A 19,767-nucleotide genomic window follows, 5' to 3' on the forward strand; every position below is an offset into this window, starting at 1 on the left:
CACCCTTCAATTTTTATTTATTTTTATTTTTTTGAAGATTTAATTTTTTAAAATTAAATTAATAAAAAATTAATATTTTAATAAGATAAAACGGTGAGTTTTGAGTAGACTAACGGTAGTTAACAAAAATTGACGGTAGAGAGTTTTTTTTGTAATTTCGAGTTACCTAAGGACTAAATTTCTAAAAAAAAATACCCAAAGAATTTTTTAAAAAAGCGCGTCGACCTAAAGATTTTGTATATGATTTTCCTAGAAAATAAGTAAAATAAAAAACTAAAAATAAAATAAAATAATAGCTAAGGAGATTCCAGAGGACCAAGCTATTCTTTTACCCATTTTCTATTTATTCTTCTTATTTTCAGTACTTTTTTTTTTTTTTTTTTTTAATTGTTGCTTACCATATCGGCTCCATGGGGCTTGTGTTTTGTGGGTCTTATGAAGAAAGTGGGTGTAAAGACCAAATGATTGAAAATGGGAATAGGCCCAATACTCAGCATACTGAGCCCAATACTGATCTCTTGAGTGAAAGGAGTCTTGATCTTTTTAAAATTGCAGCTCTCTCATCACAAGATTCTCTTTCAGTGTTGTTCAACTTGTTCAGATAAAAACATGGAGAATATAATATAATTCGTATAGTCTCTCTGCCAATGCCACTCAAGTTTACTGCTACAAACACATTCGTATACTTCCAAGTTATTATTGCTTATAATTTATATGCCATTTGACACTAATTTAGCCTGCCTGAATCACCCTTCCTCAGTATGCGCATGCAATTATGCAAAGGTACTCTAATTATCTAACCCTAACCATAAGATTGAGATCTATTTAAATCATAATTAACTATGGGTTTTAATCAAAAAGCGTCTGCAAGTACACGTGCCTGAATCTGTGAGAGTAATTGTATATCTTTTTATTTGTTTTTTATGCCATGACAAAGTGTAAAAAAAAGAGAGGCCAGGGAGGTGATAAGGATAGAAAGCTAGGGTTACTACTCATTGGATATTATTATCTGAGAATTGGACAAAAGCCCAGTCTGATATCACTGAATTAAGCAAAGATGATACGAAACATGTGGTATTATTGTAATATAATTGGATCTAATTCTATATCCATTAATTAATTAGTATCTCAACATCTTATGTTAAAAGGTCTCACTAAAAGATGTCTATATATTGCCCCAACATGAATTTACATTTTGATCCTCATAATTTCAAAGTAACCTAGTTTTATTCTTGAATTATATGAAACTAAACACTATTCAGAAAAAATAAATCTCAAATTCCCTAAAGTTTTGTTCAAAAAAATCCCTTAGATTATATTTACCGTAATTATAACATAATTATAACCTTAAAACTTTTTATTTATTAAGGGTAATTCAATTGGTTAAGACTATAGTTCATGAAGTGGAAGTTATTAGTTCAAATATCTATCTCCCTTTTTCCTCCTCTTGTACCGACATATCAAAAAAAAAATTGTCTAATAAAGTTAACGTGACACTCATAACTAACTTTTGAATTAATCATTGTTAAATAAAAAAAAATATATCAATAATTAATTTGGAGTATAAGGTTAATATTGTTGGATAACATTACTCTTCTCATTGTGCTATCTAAAGGTTATTTTGGCTAATCATCTAGTAAAAATGGACAAAAAAAATAGTCTCATTTAACTAGCCTAAAAAAGTGGCTAGCTACGGTGATTAACAAATTTGCTAAGCATTATAGCTCAACTGTGCATTAAAAACAAATAATAATAATAATAAAAACTAATAAAAAATTAAATGATTCTTTCTTATCTTTGTGAAGAATGAAAGTGGATAAAGAGAAAATATTTTAAATGAAATAGTAAAAGTTGATAATTAAAATAAAGAGTAAGATAAAAGTGTTTTAGAAAAATTGGTAATTAGAATAGAACAAATGTGACTTTAGCTAAAACTTATTGAACTGAATGTGAATGCTCTCTTACAGTACCCGACTTTGATTATGGCTAGCCGAATTGCAAATTTAGGTGAAAAATTACTCACATCAACAAACAAAAAAAAAAATTGGTGAGAAAGTAGATAACTAAAATAAAAATATGATATATGTTCTTTGAAAAAATTGGTAATTAAAATAGAAAGAAAGAAAGAAAAAAAAAAAACTAATTTCTAATATTTGAAAATAAAAATAAAAATTATAGAACCGGATAAATGTAAACGCTGACTTGTGCTTCAAACGAGCCGGCAGTTTTGGTTGGGTGGAACATTAATAATAATGGGACAAGTTAAAATATAGTTTTTCATGATCAGCATATGTCCATCATCACATGGTTGCTTTGATATGATACCAACAAAATAAAATAAATTGCTCATTATTAATGGAGCTAACAATGTGAACCATCATGGTCTAAATGACAAAAAAAATAATGGCAGCAACTTCTTTATATAATTGAGAATTATTATTTCAAGTACTCTTCATTTTGTTTCCTCTGCATACTTCATCATTCACTTTTATAAACTATATTTCATTGTGGATCTCATCGTGAAAGATAATGTATGTAAAACCACAAAGGAATTGAAATAGTTAAATAGGATTATTCGGGATCGAATCTCCTCTCATTTAAATTCCTTGAACTTTCTCTCATTTTCCAATTTTAGACACGGAAAAAAATAAATTCAAATGATAAAATTTGCCATGTCAATTGTACAGACGTACACCCGTTTAACACCGGTAGGGCCATCATTATTTATGTCACCTTTCTCCTCCTTCTCCTCCTTTCACTACAAAAAAAAGGGGAGTTTCTGACGTGACAAACAGTGTCTTTTTTTTGCCACGTCAGTAATTACTGACGTGCGAATTAGTAGTTTCTGACGTGTCGTTTTCACACGCCAGAAAATTCTGACGTGTCGGTTTGACACGTCAGCAGTTTTATTTTCCTATAGGATATTATATTTATAAATATAACTTATAATATATATATATATATATATATATATATATATATAAATCCTGACGTGGCAAGCTTCGCACGTCAGGATTTCCTGACGTGCAAAGCTTGGCACGTCAGGAAAGATATTAGATATATAATATATTATATTTATAATATAACTTATAATATATTATATATTATAATATATATATATATATATATATATAAATCCTGACGTGCCAAGATGGCACGTCAGGAAGGATATTAAATATATAATATATTATATTTATAAATATAACTTATAATATATTATATATTATAATAGATATATATATATATATATAAATCCTGACGTGCCAAGCTTGGCACGTCAGGTAGGATATTAAATATATAATATATTATATTTATAAATATAACTTATAATATATTATAATATATATATATATATATATATATAAACCCTGACGTGCCAAGCTTGACACGTCAGGAATTCCTGACGTGCCAAGCTCGCACGTCAGGCATGGCCTTGGGAAGGCCAGCGCCTGCTGGCCGTCCCTTCGCCCACGCCTCCATTACTTTTTTTTTGGTTTTCTCTTTTTTTTTTTTCTCCCGCCTGGCCCTTCTTATTTCCCCAACTTTTTTTCTCTTTATATTCTTCTCTCTTCTTATTTTGAAATTCCCCACACACTTTCTCTCCTCTCTCAATCTCCCTGATCTGGTACGAAGCTCCTCTCTAGAGGAAGAAGAAAAAGAAAATGTGAAGATAAAAAGAAGAGAAGCAGCTGATTGAAGAAAAGCAAAAGAAGAAGAAGAAAAAGGAAAGAAGAACAGAAGCAGAAGAAAGAAAAATAAAAGGAGAAGAGAAGAAGAAGAAGAGAAGATAAGAAGATTTTTTGGGTTTTTGGAAATTTGTTGGGTTTTGAGGTTTGGGTTTTTTATTTGGATTTTTGATTTTTTAAAGACTTTCGGTTTGGGTTTTTGTAAATAGAGAAAAGAAGAGAGAGACAGTACTGAGAAAATGGAGAGCATGGAGACATGATCCAATTAGCAGATCTGCAGAAACAAATTGAAGAGAAAATGATCTTTTCTTTTCTCTGCAGATCTGCAGAGAAAAGAAAAGAGAAATTGGCGTAGGGTGGAGCTGCCAATTTGAAATCTCTGCACGTGAGGGAGCTCTGCAGAGATTTCAAATAAAATAATAATTTAAAATAATAAATTTTTTAATTGAAAAAAAAAATCCAGAAAAATATTTTTTTAAAAAAATATTTTTTTAATTAATTTTTTAAATTTCCTGACGTGTCAATTTTGACACGTCAGGAAATTTCTGACGTGTCAAATTTGACCCGTCAGAAATTTCTGACGTGTCAAATTTAAAACGTCAGAAAAAAATTTCTGACGTGTCGATTTATAACACGTCAGAAATTTCTGACGTGTTATAAATCGACACATCAGAAATTTTCCATTTCTGACACTTATAATATTCACGCGCGAGACACGTCAGGAACACCACGTCAGGGACGTTTTCTGACGTGTCAGACTGCCTGACACGTCAGAAAAAGTACGTCAGAAAAAAATCGATTTCTTGTAGTGTTTATGCCAAACACCACAAGTGTTGAGATGCATTGTCGTCGGTCGATAACATTTTTGCGTCGTTGATAAGAAGCACATCTTCTGAGTCGACCCGATAGTGGTAGCGTGGGCACACAAGTGGAGTAGGAGTCGAGCCAAGTATTGGCACTCAATGTGGAAGGCATGCTTGCATTTTGGGAGTGGCCTAAAGGACCTCTGTGGACTCAATCCTAGCGAGACAAATGATACAATATCTATTTCATCCTTACATCGAAGGATGGTGGTGGTTGGCTGATGACAATTAGGGGTGTATAAACGGGACAATTATTAACCGCTTAGGGCAGTTATGGTTAGCAATTTTGGAGGTAAAATAATAAGGGATAATTTCACTTTAGACTCTTGAATTACCACGCGATTTGTGAAGCCCTCAAAACTTCAAGACCTCTCAATTTGGACACTTGAACTTTCAATTGTAGTCAATTTGAACTCCTCCATCAAATTTAACCATTAACTTCCTTGATTTACCCTTAAAAAGACCAAAATATCCTTGATTTTTTTTTTTTAATTTTATTATTATTTTTTAATTTGGAATTGATGGGAGAATTTTATAAAAAAAATCAGAGATATAAATGTTATTATCTTACTTTTAATGTTCAAAATCTGACGGATGGATTCAAATTGATTGTAATTGAAAGTTCAGGGGTTCAAATTGAGAAATTTTGAAGTTTGAGAGGGGGCTTCTCAAATCTCTTAGTAATTCAGAAGCTTAAAGTGAAGTTATCCCAAATAATAATATATCACGGACTTCTTAGTTTTCAATCCCCATTTTCTCTTCTCGACGTTCTCGTTCACATGCCACATCTTTCAGAGTCAAGACTGTCACTTTCATCTTCCAACCTCTCGGCACCTAAATTTCTCTATTGAGGTCTAATACTTGCATTCATTGCTTTTTTGCTATTTTTCCCACTCTTGTAGAGAACAAACTGCTTCTGATATTTGAAAACAATAAAATAGGCTCAAAACAGTCTAAAATAGGTCCAAAATATTAAAAGAGATTAGAAAAATCCATTACTTAAAAGGCAATTAACGGTTGCAATTTGTTGGTCAAACCCTAGAAAGAGAGAAAAGTTGAAAGAGTATAGCAGAGTGGGGGGAGAGAGTTACAACTCCCTCTTCCCTGCCCCCTTTCTCATTCCCCCTTCTCTGTTCTTTTTTTCACCTCCACCGTAGATTGACCAGGGTGTGTGTCAATGGTCCTTGAGGTGCTTTCTAGCCTGACGTGTGGAATGCGTGAGGGTGTGTTGGGTTTTTATTATTGTATTTTCGTTGTTTTTAACTAAGAATGTATTTTCTATAGATTTGCTTTTAGTAGCGATTTATGAGATGGAGTTTTATTCGTTTTCTTAGGTTTTGTTTTCACGAATCCTTAAGAATAACGGAATTGGTTTCTAGTCGGTCTTTTGTTTTTTTATGGTTCATTTTCTGAGAGTAAAAAAGACTGATAACGGTGTAGTTATCAAGCATAAAGAATAAATGTCACTATGGTAGAGGCAGAGAACAGAATTGCAATTGATAAAGTACTAGTAGTAGAGATAAAAAAAAAAAAAAAAGTCAAGAAATCAATGACCTAACAACGGATAGAGATGTCATTCATCAAAATTTGTTGTAGATTTGAAACTAATTGAGACGGTGACTTTTTATAAATATTGTCTTATAATAGCCTGAGATGAGCTATAATATATGTCATAAATAATGTTTTAATTGTGAAAATTTTAAATTGTATCTTTGCCGAGTATTTTGTCAAATTTAATTGTTATATGAATGAAGTCATGAAGATATATAGATATAGTTCGTTCAAAAAAAAACAGTTGCAATTTGTCCTTCAATAATCATATAATCACTGACTGAACCTAGCTATGCAAATCCGGTTACTCAAAAGTGATAACCGCTTAAAGTGTTTGTAATTCCAATTAAGAGATAATAACCGCAACCCCTTATACAATCTGGAGAAAATGCTGATCAGATGGGTCTGTCGGCCTGTGACTGAAGTGACTAATTTTTAGCATTTGGATCTTTTTACCACGTGTCCAAAATAAGACAGTAGATGGAAAAAAATTGTAGGAAATTTGAATGAGAGGGAATCTGGTCCCAGATTATCCAAAAGAGTCTACTAGTTCATGGAATTGTTGCGTAATGGCCAATAGAAAAAGTATGTTAGAATCTAGGGAAAAAAAAACAAAAAGGATAAAAAAGAAAAGAATAGTAAACATGTTGTCTAGTTAATTGATGGCTTGTGATCTAAGGTTGAACACATATTCAAAGATCAACTCGAGTCTAAGTCGAGTTTTAACATTTGTATTCTCAGTTGAATTGAGTTTGAAATTTCAATACTCAATTGAACTTGGCCTCGGTTACGGTGGAGTCAGTGACGGATATAGAAATTGTTTTAGGATGGGTGGGAGTAGGAGGAATTCGTATTAAGAGGGGTGGGAGAAGGAAGAGTATGGCTGAAAACTAAAAAAAAATTAAGTTCGAAATTTCAATACTCAACTTAACTGGGCCTCAGTTACGGTCCTAGTTGAGCGTGGTAGCTCCTTTTATACGTGTGGAGTCAGTGGCAGATATAGAAACTGTTTTAGGAGGGGGAGGAGGAGGAATTCGTATTAGGTGGGGCGGGACAAGGAAGAGTATGGTTGAAAACTAAAAAAAATTTCCTTAAAAAAAAACTTTTACGGAGGGGAGCATATGCGCCCCTGCGCTGCCCCCCTTTGCATTCGCCACCGGTGTGGACGGATCCACTCTTCACAAAATCTAGTTTTATTTTTTTTATAAATAAAGTAAAAATTTATTACGCAATTACTCATAAGAATAAAAATTATATTTATCCCACCATTTTTTTTTCTAAGAAAATGCCTGTGCCTCCCTCCCACACACACAATCATATATATAAGTTTTGCTCATTTGAATTCAATGAGTGAAAGACAGTGGGAAATTTCATAAAATCTAACAACCCAATTATCAAAATTTGAAATCTAATTATTAAATTAAAATCACACAAAAACCTATGGATTAAATTTGATTTATCCTTAAATAAGTTATCTTCCTCCCTTTTCCTTATTTTATCCTAGTACTAGAAGCCCCATCTATCATTTTTTTTTTTCACTAGCAATAAAATAATAATATTCTACAATTTAGTGTGCATATAAAAATTCCAACTTTTTTTTTCCTAACAAAATGCTTGGGCATACACACACTCATGTGTATGAGTTTGGCTCATTTGGAATATTAAATTGAAAATTTTTGAATTCAATGAGTGAAAGACGGTGGGAAACTTCCGACTTAAAGAAAAATAAAAACAAAAGAGTTAGAAAAGTATATAAAAATATAGTCAATTATCAAAACAGAAATATAATTATAATTAAAATTTTAGCAACTATCTTGGAGCTAGATGCTCAACTCAATGCATCTGTGATGGGTTGCCTGCCTGCTGTCATTGTCTTTGAAGATGTGTATTTTGTCCTTATAACCTCTTTCCTTTTATTTATTTGTAGCCTAGTACTCCACTCTCCACATGCATGCTAGATTGCAAAACTCATTTGTTCTTGTTTCTTGTTTCTTTTTCCCTTTTCTTTTCCTTCATAAAAAAACAAAAATGGTTATCAAATGTTTTTAAAATCAAATTTTTATCCCCTTAATTTTTCTTTTTTTACAAATTTCGTCCTATGGGGACCAAAAATAATCCCACCGGCAATGGCAACGAATTAAACCATAATTATAGAATAGAAGAATGATTAGACAAGGTGTTCGATCTATTTGGTATGGAGATTTTGGTGGTGGGTTTAGGTTTGTCCCCGTGGGTAAATGGTAACCCGCCCCGGCCCGCCCCGGCCAATGAGGTGTAGTAAGGTGGGACGTCTCGGTTACGTTAGCCGTTAGGTTAAAAAGCCAACTGGAATATTGGAGTTGGGTCACCCAATCAAGATCGGTACTAGGCCCCCACCCGAATGCATGTCAATGGGGACCAGCCTTGAGACCCGAGCCTTAACCTTCACTCTCCGGCCCACAGCCTCTCTCTCTCTCTCCTCTTTTCTCTTCTTCATGATAAAGCAAACAAAGTCCCACTATGAGCAAGGTTACAAAAAGGTCACCACGAGTTTTGCCCCTTTCGTCCATACAGGCGCTTCGCTTTTGCTGCTTCCACTCCACTGCCCATTCCATTTCCCACCCTTTTATATTTTAATAATAAAAGCTTACTTTTTACTCTTACATAGTTTATTTAGTGCTCTCTTACAAAATGATTCCTAATATATATTTTTTAAAAAGTACACGTATCCCTTTTAGATAATTTATAATATCTTTTGAATTAAATATTATATTAAAAAATTTTAGTAGTTTGAAGAGAAGATTAATGCAATCATAATTGTTTTAATCCTCTCTTTGGACTTAGAAAATAGAAAGTATCGACGTAAAGTCCTTGCTAGTTTTCTCTGAGGAAACTAGGCTAAGGGGAGAGTCTTCTACTGGAAACAGGGTGAAGGGCTAGTTTGATATCGACGGGATGGGGGATGATCTGGAAGCTTTGTGTGGACGGATATCCCTCATAGGAGGGGAGAAGACAGGCATCAAAATTGTTGAAGGAGAAGTTGCAGCGGACCGAGAAAAGGGTGAGCGATGCTTAGTGGGTAGGATTGGAGACAATAGGAGAATCAACAAAGAGGCTTTCAAGAGTGTCCTTTCGAAGATATGGCGAATTTCGGGATCTGTTGTTTTCAATGAAGTGCAGGACAATGTCTGGGTATTCGAGTTTGAGGAACTCAACGATAAGAAGAGGGTAATGGAGGGGAGGCCATGGGCCTTCGATAGACAACTCCTGATTTTGAATGATTTTGATGGAAGTATACCTCCGGCACAGATGCAATTCACTCATTCCCCGTTTTGGATCCAAGTACATGACATGCCGTTAATATGCATGAACAAGGGGGTGGGTGCAAAGATTGGCGACTCTTTGGGAACGCTAGTAGACGTTGATGTGGCTGGAGACGGTGGTGGATGGGGAAGATGCCTAAGGATTCGGGTGAACATTGATCTCCGTAATCCTTTGGAACGAGGCCGGGCTTTATCTTTGGGAGGGAAAGACTATTGGGTGTCATTCAAATACGAGCGTCTTCCACTTTGCTGCTTCGATTGTGGTCGGATTCTACATGGGGCGAAGGGATGCACGGTGGTAAAATCTCAGCGCAGGCATGAAACAGCAGGTCCCAAGCCATGGGGTGTCTGGCTCAGGGCGGAGGAACCACGGAGGAGAATGAATGGGGAACCAGGCGAAGGTTTCTTCCAGGGAACAAGCCGACACGATGACGGCGCTTCGTGGAAGCAGGGGAATACCGAAAAGGAAAGTCCAGTAAATTATGGGAACCCTAGTAACGTCAACCGCTCTGGGTTTGGAGAAAAAGATGATGGGAGCGCATCTTTCCTTAATGAGGATAGGAGCGTTGATAATTTCATTGATGAAGGAGATTCTGCTGAAATCTCGGTGGGTAGGAAGCAGAATGCGCTGGCAGGGACCAAGCTGGCAGGAGAGAGGTCACGTGGCGAGGGGAAAAAAATCGACATGTGCATGGAGGTGGAGAATGTAGAGCAGTGTCCGTCTATGCATGCACCCATGCGTCACGTAACCATACACAGATCACAAGCCGTGTCTCAGTATTCTGAGAAGGACATTGAGATAAGGGACCGCACGATCATGACACCGAATGTGGCGATGGCAGGGGATTCTCAAGCGGCAATCCAGGAGGTTCCTATTGGGATGCACTCTGCTCAGCAAAACTCTAACTTGATGATGGACAAGGCAGACGATCAACAAGTGGGGACGGTAAGGGGATCAGTGAGGCGGTGGAAGCGTCAAGCTAGGAGGTTGGAGCCGCAAATGGCCAATAATAATCTGCCAGGGCGAAAGAGGAAAGGCCATGTGGATGAAGTGGGCGGAGACAGGGAGGAGGTTGGGAAAAAGCACAGGAAAGTTTTGCCTGACTTAACTGATTTGGCGGCGGCTGTAAAACAGCCCCGCCACGCTCAATGAGTATCCTTAGCTGGAACTGCCGAGGGCTTGGGAACCCTCGGACAGTTCGGGACCTTAGCCAAATGGTTAGGGATAAGAAGCCCGACATTTTGTTTTTAATGGAAACAATTTGTAAGAAAACGAGAATGGAATGGCTTAGAGTTAAACTTGGGTATGCGGGTCTCTTTGCCGTCGATCCAGTGGGTAGAAGTGGAGGTATTGCGTTACTATGGAAGGAGGATAATGGTCTAGAGATACAAAATTTCTCGCAGAGGCATATCAATGCCACTGTGAAGAGAAACGACGATGGCTTTCAATGGAAATTAACCGGGTTTTACGGACATCCGGACAGCTCTAAAAGAAAGGAGGCGTGGGCACTATTACGGCATTTACAAGTATATATGCCGGAGAGTTGGATGTGTGTGGGTGACTTCAATGAAATAACACATCAAGGAGAAAAAACCGGTGATGCAAGAAGAAGTGAAGGTCTCATGGCGGATTTCCGAGAAACACTAGAAGATTGTCGCTTGGGAGACCTCGGTTTTACTGGGCCGAGGTACACATGGTCTAACAAGCGAACAGATGGTGCTTCGACCCGTGTTCGTTTGGATAGGGCAGTAGCTAATACCACTTGGTGTGCTCGTTTTGGAGGAGCAGAAGTTCAGGTTCTTGCAGCAAGAACCTCTGACCACAATCCCCTTTTAGTACAGTTCGACAAGAAGAGGACACAAGGTGGGGCTGGTGGCAAGGGATTCAAATTTGAAGCTCGGTGGTGGCTGGATCCAGAATGTGGGGACATTATAAAAAAGGCCTGGAATGATTCGGTGGAAACAGGGGACAGCATGCAATCTGTACGTAAAGGCTTGGAAAATTGCCAATGTCAATTGAAAAGGTGGAGCCGTACAAACCATGGCAATTTGGAAAAGAAGGTGGAGAGCTTGACAAAGCAATTGGGTGTATTGCAAGCTGGAGACCGTTCTGAGGATCAAGAGATGATTAAAAAATTACAATTAGAAATTGATACACTTCTGGAACATGTAGACACAAAGTGGAAACAGAGAGCTAAGCAACATTGGTTTCAAAAAGGTGATCGAAATACACCTTTTTTCCACGCTTGGGCGAGCCACCGGAGAAGGGTGAATTGTATACAACGGGTGAAGGATGATGAAGGTCGGGAGTGGACGCAGCCGGATGACATTGGTCAAGCTTTTGTTTCTTTCTACAAAAAGCTTTTCCAAACTGATGAACCAAGGGGTATAGAAGAGTGTCTGGAGGGCTTAGAGGCACGGGTTACTCCTGACATGAACAGGTGGCTCATGCGTCGGTTTGTGGCGGAGGAGGTGGATTTTGCACTTTCGCAAATGGGTCCTTTGAAATCCCCCGGCCCGGATGGCTTTGCAGCATGCTTCTACCAAAAAGCCTGGGCTGTCGTCCGACAAAAGGTATGTGCAGCTGTTCTAGATTTTCTGAATGAAGGCATTTTTTCTGCTGAGATAAATGAAACTCATATTGCTTTGATTCCCAAAACCAAAAATCCCTCTGTTATCACTGATTTTCGGCCTATTAGTTTATGCAATGTCATTTATAAACTAATTGCCAAGGTTTTAGCAAATCGCATGAAGAAAGTATTGGGGGACATTATATCCCCCAACCAAAGTGCTTTTATTCCTGGCAGATTGATCACGGATAATGTGATCATCGCTTTTGAAGCTCTACACACTATGGACACCCGGATGAAAGGCAAAGAGGGGTATATGGCGTTAAAACTGGACATGAGCAAGGCCTACGATCGCGTGGAATGGGATTTTTTGGAGACAGTAATGCATAGAATTGGCTTTGCTCCCAGGTGGGTCCAATTGATGATGACTTGTGTGAAAACAGTGAGTTATTCTGTATTGATTAATGGCAGACCATATGGCAAAATTACCCCTACTCGTGGTCTGAGGCAAGGGGACCCATTATCTCCGTATTTCTTTATTCTCTGTGCAGAAGGGCTTACTACAGGGATTAACAAAATGGATAGGGCGGGAGGAATTACAGGACTGCCTTTGACACGAGGGGGGACAAGGTTGACCCACTTATTCTTTGCAGATGATAGCCTTCTTTTTTGTAAGGCCGATGTGGTAGAGTGGTATTGTATCCAGAAGGTGCTTCAAGACTATGAACAAGCATCAGGGCAGAAATTGAACAGGGGTAAAACTTCTCTATTTTTCAGCCGCAATACTCAATCGGAGGTAAAAGCACAAATCTTAACAGTAGCGGAATTACACTCCACCCAACAATACGAGAAGTATTTGGGGCTTCCGGCACTCGTTGGTAAATCGAAGGTGTCCTCTTTTGCCGGAATAAAAGGGCGTATATGGGATAAGATGCAAGGTTGGAAAGAGAAATTTCTTTCCCATGCAGGTAAAGAAATTCTATTGAAGGCCGTAGTGCAAGCCATTCCGACATACACTATGAGTGTGTTCTTACTTCCCAAAACATTGTGTACGGAGATTAATTCAATGATGTCAAAATTCTGGTGGGGATTTAAAGATAATGACAAAAAGGTGGCTTGGATGAGTTGGGAAAAAATGGGAAAAGCAAAAGAGAAAGGAGGGATGGGTTTCCGTGACTTAGAATGTTTTAATATTGCTTTGCTTGCCAAGCAAGGATGGCGTATATTTCAAAATCCAGACTCTCTTGTGGCCCAAATTTTAAAGGAGAAATATCACCCAAGCGACAATTTCTTAGATGCTCCATTAAGTAAGAAACCATCTTATGTGTGGCGGAGTATTTGGAATGCCAAGAAATTGCTTAATGAAGGTTTGGTGTGGCGAGTGGGAAACGGGAGGCGGATCAAAATTTGGGATGATAAATGGCTTTGTTCCCCTACAACTTATGCTATACAGTCTCCAGTAAATGTACTACAAGCTGATGCCAGAGTTAGTGAACTAATAGACCAGGATACTCAATGGTGGAATATAGCTCTCATCAAAGAAATATTTCTGGAAGAGGATGTAGCCAAGATATGCAGCCTAGCAATTAGCCCACGTTCCCAGCAAGACCGGATGGTATGGGTAGGGAATAAAAATGGCATTTTTTCTGTAAGGAGTGCCTATCATTTGGCGAAGGACTTAAATTCAAGGGATGAAAGTGGCTGCTCGGGTTGTGATAGTATGACCCCTCTATGGAAACGGATTTGGAAGATTTCGGGACCAAGAGTTATTCCCCTATTTCTCTGGCAAGCCTGTAACAATATACTGCCCACTAACGAGAATCTGTTCAAACGGCGAATCATCACTAATCCCTTATGCCCGATCTGTCAGCTGGAAGTGGAGACCGTGGGACATGTCCTGTGGAGCTGCCCGGCAGCACGGGATGTCTGGATGGAGGGAAACATCCGATTCCAGAAGAGCTGCAGTGAAGAAGATAATTTCAGTAGCATCATTTTGAGATTACGTGAGAGGCTTACAGAGGAAGATTTTGATTTAATGGCCTGTATTGCACGGCAGATTTGGCTAAGGAGAAACAAAATGATCTTTGAAGACAAATTCTCACACCCGAAGCTGGTTTTTAAATTGGCATGTGACCAAATGGAGTTCCATAAACAGGTGTGCCAAGGTGTCCAAGGAGCATCACTATCACAGCAGACTCGTGTAACAGGGGAAGAAGCATGGCAACCTCCACCAAGGGGACTCGCAAAACTCAATTGGGATGCGGCTATAGCTGCTGACAGGAATTTAATGGGAATTGGAGTGATTGCTCGGGACCATGAGGGCAGAGTGCTGGCGACTCAATGCATGACTAAGCCTTATGTTCGTGATCCCGGAGTGGCGGAAGCTATGGCTTTAAGGACGGCAGTGGTGATGTTGGAACAGCTGGGCATCACGCAGGCTATACTGGCAGGAGATTGTATAGAGGTGGTGCAAGCTGTTAAAACAGAGGAGAGTAGTATGGCTCGGTTTGGGCCTATTCTGGAAGATACAAAAGAGCTTCTTAAGGTGTGTGATTACTGGGAAATTTGTCATGTCCGTCGTACAGCTAACGAAGCCGCTCATAGGCTTGCAAAACTGGCAGTCTCTCAGAATTTGAATAAGTTATGGTTTCAAACGGTTCCCCCTTGTATTGGGGATATTGTAATGACTGAATCTTTTTTCGTTGATTAATGAAAGAATTCTTTTTCCCCTCAAAAAAAAAAAAAAGAAAATAGAAAGTAACTAAACAAGCCACTCATTGAACAATGAGAATCTTTTCCTATTAATGACATTAGCTAAATTACATAATTTTCACTTCTCAAATGAACTTGAGTAAGACACCTACATTAATCATGATTTTAAAACAAATAAACTTAATTAAAACTCGTTCTATAAAATAAAAGAAAAATATACTTTCATCCCATAAATTACCACAACATTTTTATTTACGGCTTCAAACTTTTTAGTGAAATCGAGTTTTTCAAGGTGGTTTTTTTTTTTTTTTTTTTAAATCTTTCTTTTGAGTTTTGACCTCCAAGTTTACTGGAGAGAGTCGGAGACTGGAATGCAAAGAATTTTGAGTGGACATAGGAAAATAAATGAAAATAGCTAAAATTAAATTTACAGTATTATCCGGATTGGAGGCTTTGCACACCATTCAACACACGCGACGTCAGGACCCTCTGAAACCGTTCCAAACACAGCCCAGTCACACTATCCTCGACCACAAAATGATTCTGAGACACCATCCCCTGCTCCAGCCCACACCGTACTCCACACTTATCAAACGTTTCTCATCAGCCGTTTATCACGTGGACCCCTCTACAGCCTACAAGCCCCAATCCATCTTGGTGAAGCATCATTTCCACTGCTGGTGCGGTGCAAGCAATAATTGTCCCGAAAAAGCAACAAAAGTGCGGTAAAATAAAATAAAAAAGCGATTCCGACATCGATGCGTCGGAATAAGCGCTCGAGGCTTTTGTTTTTTAACCATTCCGCTTCACCATATAACCCGCTACCACATCTTCACTACTCCACCGTCCGATCACGAGAAATTGAAATCGATAAATTAAAAGATTAATCCAACGTTCCATATCATAGATTCGACGTGACAGTGAAAGAACGGACCACACAATAACATTTTTACTTAATCCTTCTCGGATATCTTTAATATAAATCCACCTGAGTCTCGCACAAAGAGCTTCACTCTCTGTTACTCCTCCGCTTCTCTCTATCCTTTGTTGTTGTTGTTGTTGTCGGGTGAAGCTGAGGCTGTGCATTTTCCGGCGTGTACCGACACGAGGGAGTTGCTAGGGTTCCGGCGAGGATGGCATTGCTCTCGGAGCTTGCGACGGAGATCGTGATCCCCGGTCTGCGCCGTGATAGGAATCGCGTTCTCGCTCTTGCAGTGGCTCTTGGTTTCGCGCGTGAAGCTCACGCCCGAGCGCCAGGCGCCCACCTCCGCTAGCAAGAACGGCTACGGTGACTACCTGATCGAGGAGGAGGAAGGCATCAACGACCAGAACGTCATCCTTAAGTTCGCTGAGATTCAGAGCGCCATCTCCGAAGGTGAGCTCAGCGTGTAGATCTTCAGCTTTCAGTTAGATCTGCGTGCTTGTTTTTCTTCTTCTTTCTTGTTCGTGTTTGCATTTCTTACTTTTCTTCATAAAAGTTGAGGTTTTGATATTGTTTGGAAGCCAGGAAAATGGCGGAAACTATATGAAGTAAAAATATGAACTTATATTTTTCATTTGTACTGTTGTCTCAAAGATAACATGAAGCTTTAGCTCCGTTTGGTTGCGAGAAAACAAGCAAAAAGAAAAGAAGAAGAAAGTGAACAAATTTCTTCTTCGGCTGCCAAACGGGGTGTTAGGGGTCTGTACGGTAAATAAATCCCATGGAAACGTCTTCGTTTTGACGACTCAACCGAGCTGGCCCTTCTGAGTGGGGTTAACGCCCGTTATTTTTGCTTTTTTTTTTTTTTTTTTTTTGAAGTATTTATTTTTGTTTGTTACTAGTAATTTCTTACTGCTTTTAGATCTAAATCATCTGTATATTTGAGAAGACCATAATCAGTAGTACAGTTCTCTACTCGTCGTTGTCGTGGAAATTTTCTGCTGGCATTTTAATGATTTTGTCTTTATCTGTATTAAGTTCATTTGGCTTTTTCGGTGTTATTAGTATTGAAATTGCTATTAGGGTGTGCTGCACGAGTATTTTCTAAGAAGTTTTTATATTTTTAATTAAGAAGTACGTTTTTTTTTTCTTTTTTTTTTTTTAATTATTCAAATCTAATCATTTTTTTTTTTTAATTGAGACTTTGTTTTGTGATAATAGTCTTGAAGGTAACACTCATATGAAGGAAGGCCTTTTGTGACTTCTCTTCTTCTCAAACCCAAAAATAATATATGCTAATATGATTAACACTCGTACATGTTTATAGCCAAATAAGTTGTAGCTCAAATTCTACTTCTTTCATTATAAGAATAGGATATTCCCATGACCATGAATGTTGCTATATATTGAGTGCATTTGTATATACTTAAAATAAAAATAAAAATTCCTATGTCATTGAATGAGAACTTTCTTTTTTTTTTTTTGAAGGATAACGATGAATTTGACAATTGTTGTTCGTAATTGCAATATAGAATAAAAAAATATTGTGTTATTAATTGCTTTCAAGATTATGGGGAAAAATTGTCTGGAAATGCCATAATTAACACAATTTCTCATTTTATTTTATTTTATTTTTTATAATTCCAATTAACCATTGATGACAATGGGCTGACATTTTGGGTTCATTAGTATCATAAGCTAAGCAAAAAGGATTGCTCGTAGAGCTAAGTCTCAATTACTTCTTTCTACAATGAATTATAGCGATTTTGGGTGTCTTTCTACCATTGTTGGTGTTTGTTAATCTTATTGTAGATTAAGATTCTTCTTATTATTTTTAAATTAAGGCTCTATTTGTTTCAACATAAAATATTTTCTGTTCAAAGCATTTTTCAGTGTTTAGCAAGTATAAAACATCAACAAATATTTTTTTATATTTTTATTCAATCATATTAACGTATAAATATTAATTATTACTATAGACATAAGAAAATTAATGCAAAAAAGAAAAAAAAAAATTCCCTAAAAAGAATAAACTTAAAAATTATGTTTAGTTAAAATATCAATTTGTTGTCATATACCCTTGCACTTACAAACTGGTAAAGTTTTGATCTGATCAATCTTGTGCATTCATTCTTCATGGGTTTGCCATTGAAAAAACTACTTCTCAAATCTTAAACAACATAACAAAGGGGAAAAAAGATAATCCAAGGGTACTGATTTTGAACTTATGTATTAGGTGAGATCATATATTTACATTTTAGTTAATTCATATATATATATATATATATATAGAAACTGTTAATTAGCCCTCTAGGCATGGTCACCGATAGTAAACAATTTACCTTGACTTCGCTGGGGACCAATAAAAGTCATTTTTCCATGTAAGATACAAAGATTTGGAAAAAAAAAAAAAAAAAAACACTAAAAATAGTACTCTGGAGGCGCTTGTCCCATCACCCATGTGCTGGAATATAATGTGTATTCCTAGCTCCTCAATTTCATTTGCATTTCGGAAGACTATCTCGATCTACCCATTGACCTCAACCTTCAAACACGGCAATCAATCCCTCCTTCCCATAATTATTGGACCAAATAAGGATCACAAAAAATATCTCTCAGTTTGAAGATAAGAAAAATATTATATTTCAACCACTTATGACAAAGAATACCAAGAACACACGATGATATAGATAACTAATAATAATTATAAAAAATAAATTAAAAATTAAAAATTAAAACTTCACAATATTAATATATAATAAGATCATTGACCATTTCGAATAAATTAATATTTATTCAGATAAACATTGCAATATAAAAATATCAAAACTGACTGCCTTGGTGAAACTTCAACAACAAAATGAGAATTTCTTAAAATTTGGTTAGTAAAAAGAAAAACATAAATAAATTCTCAGGTTTCCCTTTTTTTTTTTTTTTTTTTTTTTCCTTTTAGTTGTCTTCTCTTGAATTTGGTTCAATTTCCGGTATATATATATATTAATGTAATTATCATTCTTCCGCACATTCTGTAGCTGTGAAATTTCTGGTATACATGAATATATGCAATTGGGATGCAATGGAATTCTGCCAAATCCTCACATTTCTCACCGCAGCTGCTGTTTGTAAAACTATTGATTTTGATACTTGGCGCAATCAAACAATTGATTTCATTGAGAATGAGAAAACAAAGGAATCAGAACCGTAACCGTTAAAAGCATGTATTTGCTTACATAGCCATCATGCTTTTTACTTGCACAAATCTACAGTGTACCCATTTGTTTTTTACCCGAACTTTTTACTTAATTCATATATTTCGGATAAATGTATATATGTTTGTAAAATATTATTATGAAATGTATATGTCTATTGTAAAATTACTCATACTTTGTTGTATATTTATGCCCTATTCCTTTCCAAGAAGCATTTTACTGGTGGGTAAACTGTTTGTAAGAGTTTGTGACTTAATTTATTTAGAGATTTATGTGGAAGTATGTATTGATAGACTATTTATGTTGGGTTGATCTTGTGCCCTCTTAGTACTCAATCCACTAATTAAACCACTTTCTTACATAAAATGAATAGCCTGGCCAATGAAAATGCTCTAGGGGCATGTTTGAGATTGTGTTTGAGGGATTTAAAAGTACTTTTAATACTCAAAAAGTCCGTTTGAAGAAAAAAGTACTCGTTTGGTAAACAAATTAAAAGCGTAAAATGACCAAAATGTACTTTTGGCAAAAGCTAAAAAATGAAATTTTTGCCCAAAAGCTCTTTTTTACTTAAAAGTTCTATTTTTCAAACGCAATTCTAAACAGGCTTTAACTGTTATTTAGCCCTCAGTCACCGTAAGGGACAATATACCTTGACTTCGCTCGAGACCGGTAGAAGTCATTTTTCCATGTAAGGTGACAAATATTTGGAAAACAAAGTCTGGAGATGCTTGTCCCATAAGCTGGAAGACTGACCCTAGAAACAAAGTCTGGGTCCCTAGTTTAGAAGACTGACCCTCGCCACTGACTCCAACCTTCAAACAAATCCCTTCATATGCCCACCACCCACCTTCTAGCTCTCAAACTTCTATATATAATGACCATATTTCTTTGATTTTTATATTGAGCTTTCCCTTTAGTGTGCAAAGGAAGAAGCTGGTTTACTTACAAATTA

The 19,767-nt window shown here is 36.8% G+C and overlaps 1 long non-coding RNA gene across 1 annotated transcript; it reads left to right on the top strand.

Annotated features, from left to right (window-relative positions):
- The first annotated feature begins 15,973 nt into the window (after positions 1–15,973).
- On the top strand, positions 15,974–18,981 carry LOC148585038 (uncharacterized). Its single transcript, XR_015912659.1, has 2 exons — positions 15,974–16,059; positions 18,639–18,981. It is a non-coding gene; the product is annotated as an uncharacterized LOC148585038 (long non-coding RNA).
- The last annotated feature ends 786 nt before the right edge of the window (positions 18,982–19,767 follow it).

The sequence above is a fragment of the Corylus avellana genome, chromosome 6, assembly GCF_965113065.1.
Source record: "Corylus avellana chromosome 6, dhCorAvel1.hap1.2, whole genome shotgun sequence".
In the NCBI taxonomy this organism is placed as follows: Eukaryota; Viridiplantae; Streptophyta; class Magnoliopsida; order Fagales; family Betulaceae; genus Corylus; species Corylus avellana.